Below are 8922 nucleotides of genomic sequence, written 5' to 3' on the forward strand. Positions count from 1 at the left end.
CTCGGTCATGGCAAGTTATTTTCCACAATCCATTCCCCAATCGACGTACATCACAGAAAAAATCATCTCTCTAACTATCCTGGTTCAAAAGTTGTATCGGAACATTTTCACGTCGAAAATATATCTCTAAGTCCAGACCGATGCACCACGTAATCTCGGGCAGACCGATGCACAACGTGAATGACGATCGGGACCGGGGCGATCGGTCGTATCTGACACCGCCGGCTCGGTTCTAACATCGTCAATGAGTCGGGGTTGAAAAAAAGGACGTGAACATTTTTCCTTATAAAAATCAAACCCGATCATGGATTTTGATTCTGATTGTTGATTATCGCTATTAGAACATATAAGGAGGCAACAAAATCAAATTTGAGAAAATTCCACGATCAGAAAATTTTTTTCGAAAAAAAAAAAAAAATCGTAATCACCTCGGTCATGGCGAGTTATTTTCCGTATTTCATTCCACAATCAACGTACAACATAGAAGAAATCATCTCTCTAACTATCCTGGTTCAAAAGTTGTATCGGAACATTTCACGTCGTAATATCTCGCCAAGTCCAGACCTCGGCGATAGGTAGTATCTGACACCGTCCGCTCGGGACTGACATCGACTTGGACTCGGGCTGATGATGGGGAGGCGTTTAAGGACGTGAACATTTTTCCTTATAAAAATTAAAGTCGACAATGAATATTGATTCTGATTACTGATTTACGCTTTAAAAACACATTAGAAGGCAACCAAATCGAATTTGAGGAAATTCCACGATCAGAAAATTTTTTTCGAAAAAAAAAAAAATCCGAAAAATATTTTTCGATTCCTATTACTGATTTACTCTTTTAGAACACATTAGGAGGCAACCAAATCAAATTTGAGAAAATTCCACAATCAGAAAATTTTTTTCGAAAAAAAAAAAAATTCGAGGACACCTCGGTCATGGCAAGTTATTTTCCACAATCCATTCCCCAATCGACGTACATCACAGAAAAAATCATCTCTCTAACTATCCTGGTTCAAAAGTTGTATCGGAACATTTTCACGTCGAAAATATATCTCTAAGTCCAGACCGATGCACAACGTAAACTAGGGCTGAACCGATGCACCACGTAATATCGGGCAGACCGATGCAGAACGTAAACTCGATCATACCGATGCTTCACGTAATCTCGATCTTACCGATGCACCACGTAAACAAGGGCAGACCGATGCAGAACGTAAAGTAGATCTTACCGATGCACCACGTAATCTCGATCTTACCGATGCACCACGTAATCTCCATCTTACCGATGCACCACGTGAACTGGATCTTACCGATGCAGAACGTGAATTGGATCTTACCGATGCACCACGTAAACTCGATCATACCGATGCACCACGTAATCTCGGGCAGACCGATGCACAACGTGAATGACGATCGGGACCGGGGCGATCGGTCGTATCTGACACCGCCGGCTCGGTTCTAACATCGTCAATGAGTCGGGGTTAAAAAAAAGGACGTGAACATTTTTCCTTATAAAAATCAAACCCGATCATGGATTTTGATTCTGATTGTTGATTATCGCTATTAGAACATATAAGGAGGCAACCAAATCAAATTTGAGAAAATTCCACGATCAGAAAATTTTTTTCGAAAAAAAAAAAAAAATCGTAATCACCTCGGTCATGGCGAGTTATTTTCCGTATTTCATTCCACAATCAACGTACAACATAGAAGAAATCATCTCTCTAACTATCCTGGTTCAAAAGTTGTATCGGAACATTTCACGTCGTAATATCTCGCCAAGTCCAGACCTCGGCGATAGGTAGTATCTGACACCGTCCGCTCGGGACTGACATCGACTTGGACTCGGGCTGATGATGGGGAGGCGTTTAAGGACGTGAACATTTTTCCTTATAAAAATTAAAGTCGACAATGAATATTGATTCTGATTACTGATTTACGCTTTAAAAACACATTAGAAGGCAACCAAATCGAATTTGAGGAAATTCCACGATCAGAAAATTTTTTTCGAAAAAAAAAAAAATCCGAAAAATATTTTTCGATTCCTATTACTGATTTACTCTTTTAGAACACATTAGGAGGCAACCAAATCAAATTTGAGAAAATTCCACAATCAGAAAATTTTTTTCGAAAAAAAAAAAAATTCGAGGACACCTCGGTCATGGCAAGTTATTTTCCACAATCCATTCCCCAATCGACGTACATCACAGAAAAAATCATCTCTCTAACTATCCTGGTTCAAAAGTTGTATCGGAACATTTTCACGTCGAAAATATATCTCTAAGTCCAGACCGATGCACAACGTAAACTAGGGCTGAACCGATGCACCACGTAATATCGGGCAGACCGATGCAGAACGTAAACTCGATCATACCGATGCTTCACGTAATCTCGATCTTACCGATGCACCACGTAAACAAGGGCAGACCGATGCAGAACGTAAAGTAGATCTTACCGATGCACCACGTAATCTCGATCTTACCGATGCACCACGTAATCTCCATCTTACCGATGCACCACGTGAACTGGATCTTACCGATGCAGAACGTGAATTGGATCTTACCGATGCACCACGTAAACTCGATCATACCGATGCACCACGTAATCTCGGGCAGACCGATGCACAACGTAAATGACGATCGGGACCGGGGCGATCGGTCGTATCTGACACCGCCGGCTCGGTTCTAACATCGTCAATGAGTCGGGGTTGAAAAAAAGGACGTGAACATTTTTCCTTATAAAAATCAAACCCGATCATGGATTTTGATTCTGATTGTTGATTATCGCTATTAGAACATATAAGGAGGCAACCAAATCAAATTTGAGAAAATTCCACGATCAGAAAATTTTTTTCGAAAAAAAAAAAAAAATCGTAATCACCTCGGTCATGGCGAGTTATTTTCCGTATTTCATTCCACAATCAACGTACAACATAGAAGAAATCATCTCTCTAACTATCCTGGTTCAAAAGTTGTATCGGAACATTTCACGTCGTAATATCTCGCCAAGTCCAGACCTCGGCGATAGGTAGTATCTGACACCGTCCGCTCGGGACTGACATCGACTTGGACTCGGGCTGATGATGGGGAGGCGTTTAAGGACGTGAACATTTTTCCTTATAAAAATTAAAGTCGACAATGAATATTGATTCTGATTACTGATTTACGCTTTAAAAACACATTAGAAGGCAACCAAATCGAATTTGAGGAAATTCCACGATCAGAAAATTTTTTTCGAAAAAAAAAAAAATCCGAAAAATATTTTTCGATTCCTATTACTGATTTACTCTTTTAGAACACATTAGGAGGCAACCAAATCAAATTTGAGAAAATTCCACAATCAGAAAATTTTTTTCGAAAAAAAAAAAAATTCGAGGACACCTCGGTCATGGCAAGTTATTTTCCACAATCCATTCCCCAATCGACGTACATCACAGAAAAAATCATCTCTCTAACTATCCTGGTTCAAAAGTTGTATCGGAACATTTTCACGTCGAAAATATATCTCTAAGTCCAGACCGATGCACAACGTAAACTAGGGCTGAACCGATGCACCACGTAATATCGGGCAGACCGATGCAGAACGTAAACTCGATCATACCGATGCTTCACGTAATCTCGATCTTACCGATGCACCACGTAAACAAGGGCAGACCGATGCAGAACGTAAAGTAGATCTTACCGATGCACCACGTAATCTCGATCTTACCGATGCACCACGTAATCTCCATCTTACCGATGCACCACGTGAACTGGATCTTACCGATGCAGAACGTGAATTGGATCTTACCGATGCACCACGTAAACTCGATCTTACCGATGCACCACGTAATCTCAATCTTACCGATGCACCACGTGAACTGGATCTTACCGATGCAGAACGTGAATTGGATCTTACCGATGCACCACGTAAACTCGATCATACCGATGCACCACGTAATCTCGGGCAGACCGATGCACAACGTAAATGACGATCGGGACCGGGGCGATCGGTCGTATCTGACACCGCCGGCTCGGTTCTAACATCGTCAATGAGTCGGGGTTGAAAAAAAGGACGTGAACATTATTCCTTATAAAAATCAAACCCGATCATGGATTTTGATTCTGATTGTTGATTATCGCTATTAGAACATATAAGGAGGCAACCAAATCAAATTTGAGAAAATTCCACGATCAGAAAATTTTTTTCGAAAAAAAAAAAAAAATCGTAATCACCTCGGTCATGGCGAGTTATTTTCCGTATTTCATTCCACAATCAACGTACAACATAGAAGAAATCATCTCTCTAACTATCCTGGTTCAAAAGTTGTATCGGAACATTTCACGTCGTAATATCTCGCCAAGTCCAGACCTCGGCGATAGGTAGTATCTGACACCGTCCGCTCGGGACTGACATCGACTTGGACTCGGGCTGATGATGGGGAGGCGTTTAAGGACGTGAACATTTTTCCTTATAAAAATTAAAGTCGACAATGAATATTGATTCTGATTACTGATTTACGCTTTAAAAACACATTAGAAGGCAACCAAATCGAATTTGAGGAAATTCCACGATCAGAAAATTTTTTTCGAAAAAAAAAAAAATCCGAAAAATATTTTTCGATTCCTATTACTGATTTACTCTTTTAGAACACATTAGGAGGCAACCAAATCAAATTTGAGAAAATTCCACAATCAGAAAATTTTTTTCGAAAAAAAAAAAAATTCGAGGACACCTCGGTCATGGCAAGTTATTTTCCACAATCCATTCCCCAATCGACGTACATCACAGAAAAAATCATCTCTCTAACTATCCTGGTTCAAAAGTTGTATCGGAACATTTTCACGTCGAAAATATATCTCTAAGTCCAGACCGATGCACAACGTAAACTAGGGCTGAACCGATGCACCACGTAATATCGGGCAGACCGATGCAGAACGTAAACTCGATCATACCGATGCTTCACGTAATCTCGATCTTACCGATGCACCACGTAAACAAGGGCAGACCGATGCAGAACGTAAAGTAGATCTTACCGATGCACCACGTAATCTCGATCTTACCGATGCACCACGTAATCTCCATCTTACCGATGCACCACGTGAACTGGATCTTACCGATGCAGAACGTGAATTGGATCTTACCGATGCACCACGTAAACTCGATCTTACCGATGCACCACGTAATCTCAATCTTACCGATGCACCACGTGAACTGGATCTTACCGATGCAGAACGTGAATTGGATCTTACCGATGCACCACGTAAACTCGATCTTACCGATGCACCACGTAATCTCAATCTTACCGATGCACCACGTGAACTGGATCTTACCGATGCAGAACGTGAATTGGATCTTACCGATGCACCACGTAAACTCGATCTTACCGATGCACCACGTAATCTCAATCTCACCGATGCACCACGTGAACTGGATCTTACCGATGCAGAACGTGAATTGGATCTTACCGATGCACCACGTAAACTCGATCTTACCGATGCACCACGTAATCTCGATCTTACCGATGCACCACGTAATCTCAATCTTACCGATGCATCACGTAATCTCGATCTTACCGATGCAGAACGTAAACTCGATCATACCGATGCACCACGTTATCTCGGCAGACCGATGCAGAACGTAAAAAAAAAGCTTACAGCACGCGGTGTTCCCAAGCGGTCACCCATCCAAGTACTAACCGCGCCCGACGCTGCTTGGCTTCAGTGTTCTGACGAGAACTGGCAATTTCAGCGTGGTATGGCCGTAAACAACATATATTGCGATATTTTCTATGATATCTCACTTTTTGGGAGCGGAAAGGACGTGAACGTTTTTCCTCATAAAAAATGAAATAACTTTTGGATATTAATTCTGATTGTTGATTTAAGCTTTAAGAACACATTAGGACATATCTCAATGAAATTTGAGGGATTTCCGAAATCGAAAAATATTTTTCGAAAAAAAAAAAAAATCCCAGAAGACCTCGGTCATCTCAAGTTTATTTCCATATTCTATTACACAATCAACGTACATCACAAAAGGAACCATCTCTCTAACTATCACAGTTAAATTTTTGTATCGGAACATTTCACGTCGGAATATCTCGCTAAGTCCAGACCGGGGAGATCGGTCGCATCTGACACCGTCCGCTCCGGTCTAACATCGTCTTGGAGTCGGGGTAACGATGGAGAGGCGTTTAAGGACGTGAACATTTTTCCTTATAAAAATTAAAGTCGACAATGAATATTGATTCTGATTACTGATTTACTCTTTTAGAACACATTAGAAGGCAACGCAATCAGATTTGAGGAAATTTCAAGATCAGAAAATTTTTTTCGAAAAAAAAAAAAATTCAAGAACACCTGGGTCATGGCAAGTTATTTCCCACAATCCATTCCACAATCAACGTACAACATAGAAGAAATCATCTCTCTAACTATCCTGGTTCAAAAGTTGTATCGGAACATTTCACGTCGAAATACCTCGCCAAGTCCAGACCGGGGCGATAGGTAGTATCTGACACCGTCCGCTCGGGACTGACATCGACTTGGACTCGGGCTAATGATGGGGAGGCGTTTAAGGACGTGAACATTTTTCCTTATAAAAATTAAAGTCGACAATGAATATTGATTCTGATTACTGATTTACGCTTTAAAAACACATTAGAAGGCAACCAAATCAAATTTGAGGAAATTCCAAAATCAGAAAATTTTTTTTCAAAAAAAAAAAAATCCGAAAAATATTTTTCGATTCTGATTACTGATTTACTCTTTTAGAACACATTAGAAGGCAACGAAATCAAATTTGAGTAAAATCCAAAATCAGAAAATATTTTTCGAAAAAAAAAAAAAATTCGAGAACACCTCGGTCATGGCAAGTTATTTTCCACAATCCATTCCCCAATCAACGTACATCCCAGAAAAAATCATCTCTCTAACTATCCTGGTTCAAAAGTTGTATCGGAACATTTTCACGTCGAAAATATATCTCTAAGTCCAGACCGATGCAGAACGTAAACTCGATCATACCGATGCTTCACGTAATCTCGATCTTACCGATGCACAACGTAAACTAGATCACACCGATGCAGAACGTAAACTCGATCTCACCGATGCACCACGTGAACTGGATCTTACCGATGCAGAACGTGAATTGGATCTTACCGATGCACCACGTAAACTCGATCTTACCGATGCACCACGTAATCTCAATCTTACCGATGCACCACGTGAACTGGATCTTACCGATGCAGAACGTGAACTCGATCTTACCGATGCACCACGTAAACTAGGGCTGACCGATGCATCACGTAAACGACGATCGAGAGGCGCGAAAGGACGTGAACGTTTTTCATTATAAAAATTGAAATAAATGATAAATAATGATTCTGATTGTTGATTATCGTTTTTAATATGCATTAGTAGGCAACCAAATGAAATTTGAGGAAATTCCGATAACAGAAAATTTTTTCGAAAAAAAAAAAAATTCATGAAATCCTCGGTCATCGCAAAATATTTACCATATTCTGTTCGATAATCAACGTATATTTAAGAAGGAATCATATCTGTATCTATCTTGGTTCAAATTTTATATCGGAACATTTTGACCAAAGTCCGAGCTTCGGCCGAAACAGACACCGCTGACCTGGCCTATCGATCGACCGAGAGTCGGGGATAGAGCGTAAGTGTTGTCTGGAGGGGAACCCTGTGCTCTCCTGACATATATAGGGAAGGTGGTCGCGTTGGGCGATGCAGAACGTTTGGATCGGGAATTATATTTTTGGTTCAGCTATTGGAATATGGTTTATTGTTGGTATATATTGGCGAAATAACGTTCTTACTGACTGGGGATATTCATAAAAATGAGTCCGGAGATTTTCAGATCGAAGTCCGAGTGATCCGACTTGGAAGGCGTGTTGGGTGGGTCGAGATGGCTTAGATCGATCAGACGAGGCGGGCTAAGTGTTGACGTCATGCATCGGTCCATTTTCAGATTGAGTCCGAGTAATCCGACTTTGAAAGAGTGTTGGGTGCGTCGAGACTGTTTAGATAGATCGGACGAGGCGGACTAGGTGTTAACGACATGCATCGGTATATTTTCTGATCGGAGTCCGAAGAAATCGGCCCTAGTAGGCGCAGCGGACGGTCGAGACGGCCTCGGTGGGTCGGATCGATCGGGAAAAGTTTGCTAAATCGTGTCTGGAGGGGAACCTTGGGTTCTCCTGACATATATAGGGGATAAGGTTTGGGTGAACGATTCTTCACGTAAAAGTTGAGTAATTTATTTTTCGATAAGCTTTTGGATATTGATGAGAAGTATATGTATATCTTCGATTAAAAGAATTCTTACCGTCTCGATGTATATTATATTAGATATATAAGAAATAGTTAACGTGATGCATCGGCCGATTTCCGGATCGGAGTTCGAGAGATGCGACTTTCGATGCGCGATGGGTGGATCGAGAGACGGCCTAGATCGATCGGACGAGGCGGACTAGGTGTTAACGACATGCATCGGCGGATTTTCTGATCGGAGTCCGAAGAAATCAGCTCTAGTAGGCGCGGCGAACGGTCGAAACGGCCTCGATCGATCGGACGAGGCGGACTAGGTGTTAACGACATGCATCGGCGGATTTTCTGATCGGAGTCCGAAGAAATCAGCTCTAGTAGGCGCGGCGAACGGTCGAAACGGCCTCGGTGGGTCGGATCGATCGGGAAAAGTTTGCTAAATCGTGTCTGGAGGGGAATCCGGGGTTCTCCTGACATATATAGAAGGGGTGGAGAATGGGTCCTGTCCTAGACTGTTTGGAGTTCTTTTTAGGATGATATTCAGTTGGTAAGTGGTAGACCCGAATCCGACCTCGGCGTTTGGGTACTGGCAAGGTGTGTTGGTTTCGGCTTTCGCATCTTGGGTCGCTTTCGTCAACCTCATGCAGCGAGGTCG

General features: G+C 41.6%; 1 non-coding gene across 1 annotated transcript; it reads right to left on the minus strand.

Moving 5' to 3' along the window:
• Positions 1-5629: 5629 nt before the first annotated feature.
• On the minus strand, positions 5630-5748 carry LOC123688395. Its single transcript, XR_006749919.1, has one exon. It is a non-coding gene; the product is annotated as a 5S ribosomal RNA (ribosomal RNA).
• Between the last annotated feature and the right edge of the window lie 3174 nt (positions 5749-8922).

The sequence above is a fragment of the Harmonia axyridis genome, chromosome X (assembly GCF_914767665.1).
Source record: "Harmonia axyridis chromosome X, icHarAxyr1.1, whole genome shotgun sequence".
Classification (NCBI taxonomy): Eukaryota; Metazoa; Arthropoda; class Insecta; order Coleoptera; family Coccinellidae; genus Harmonia; species Harmonia axyridis.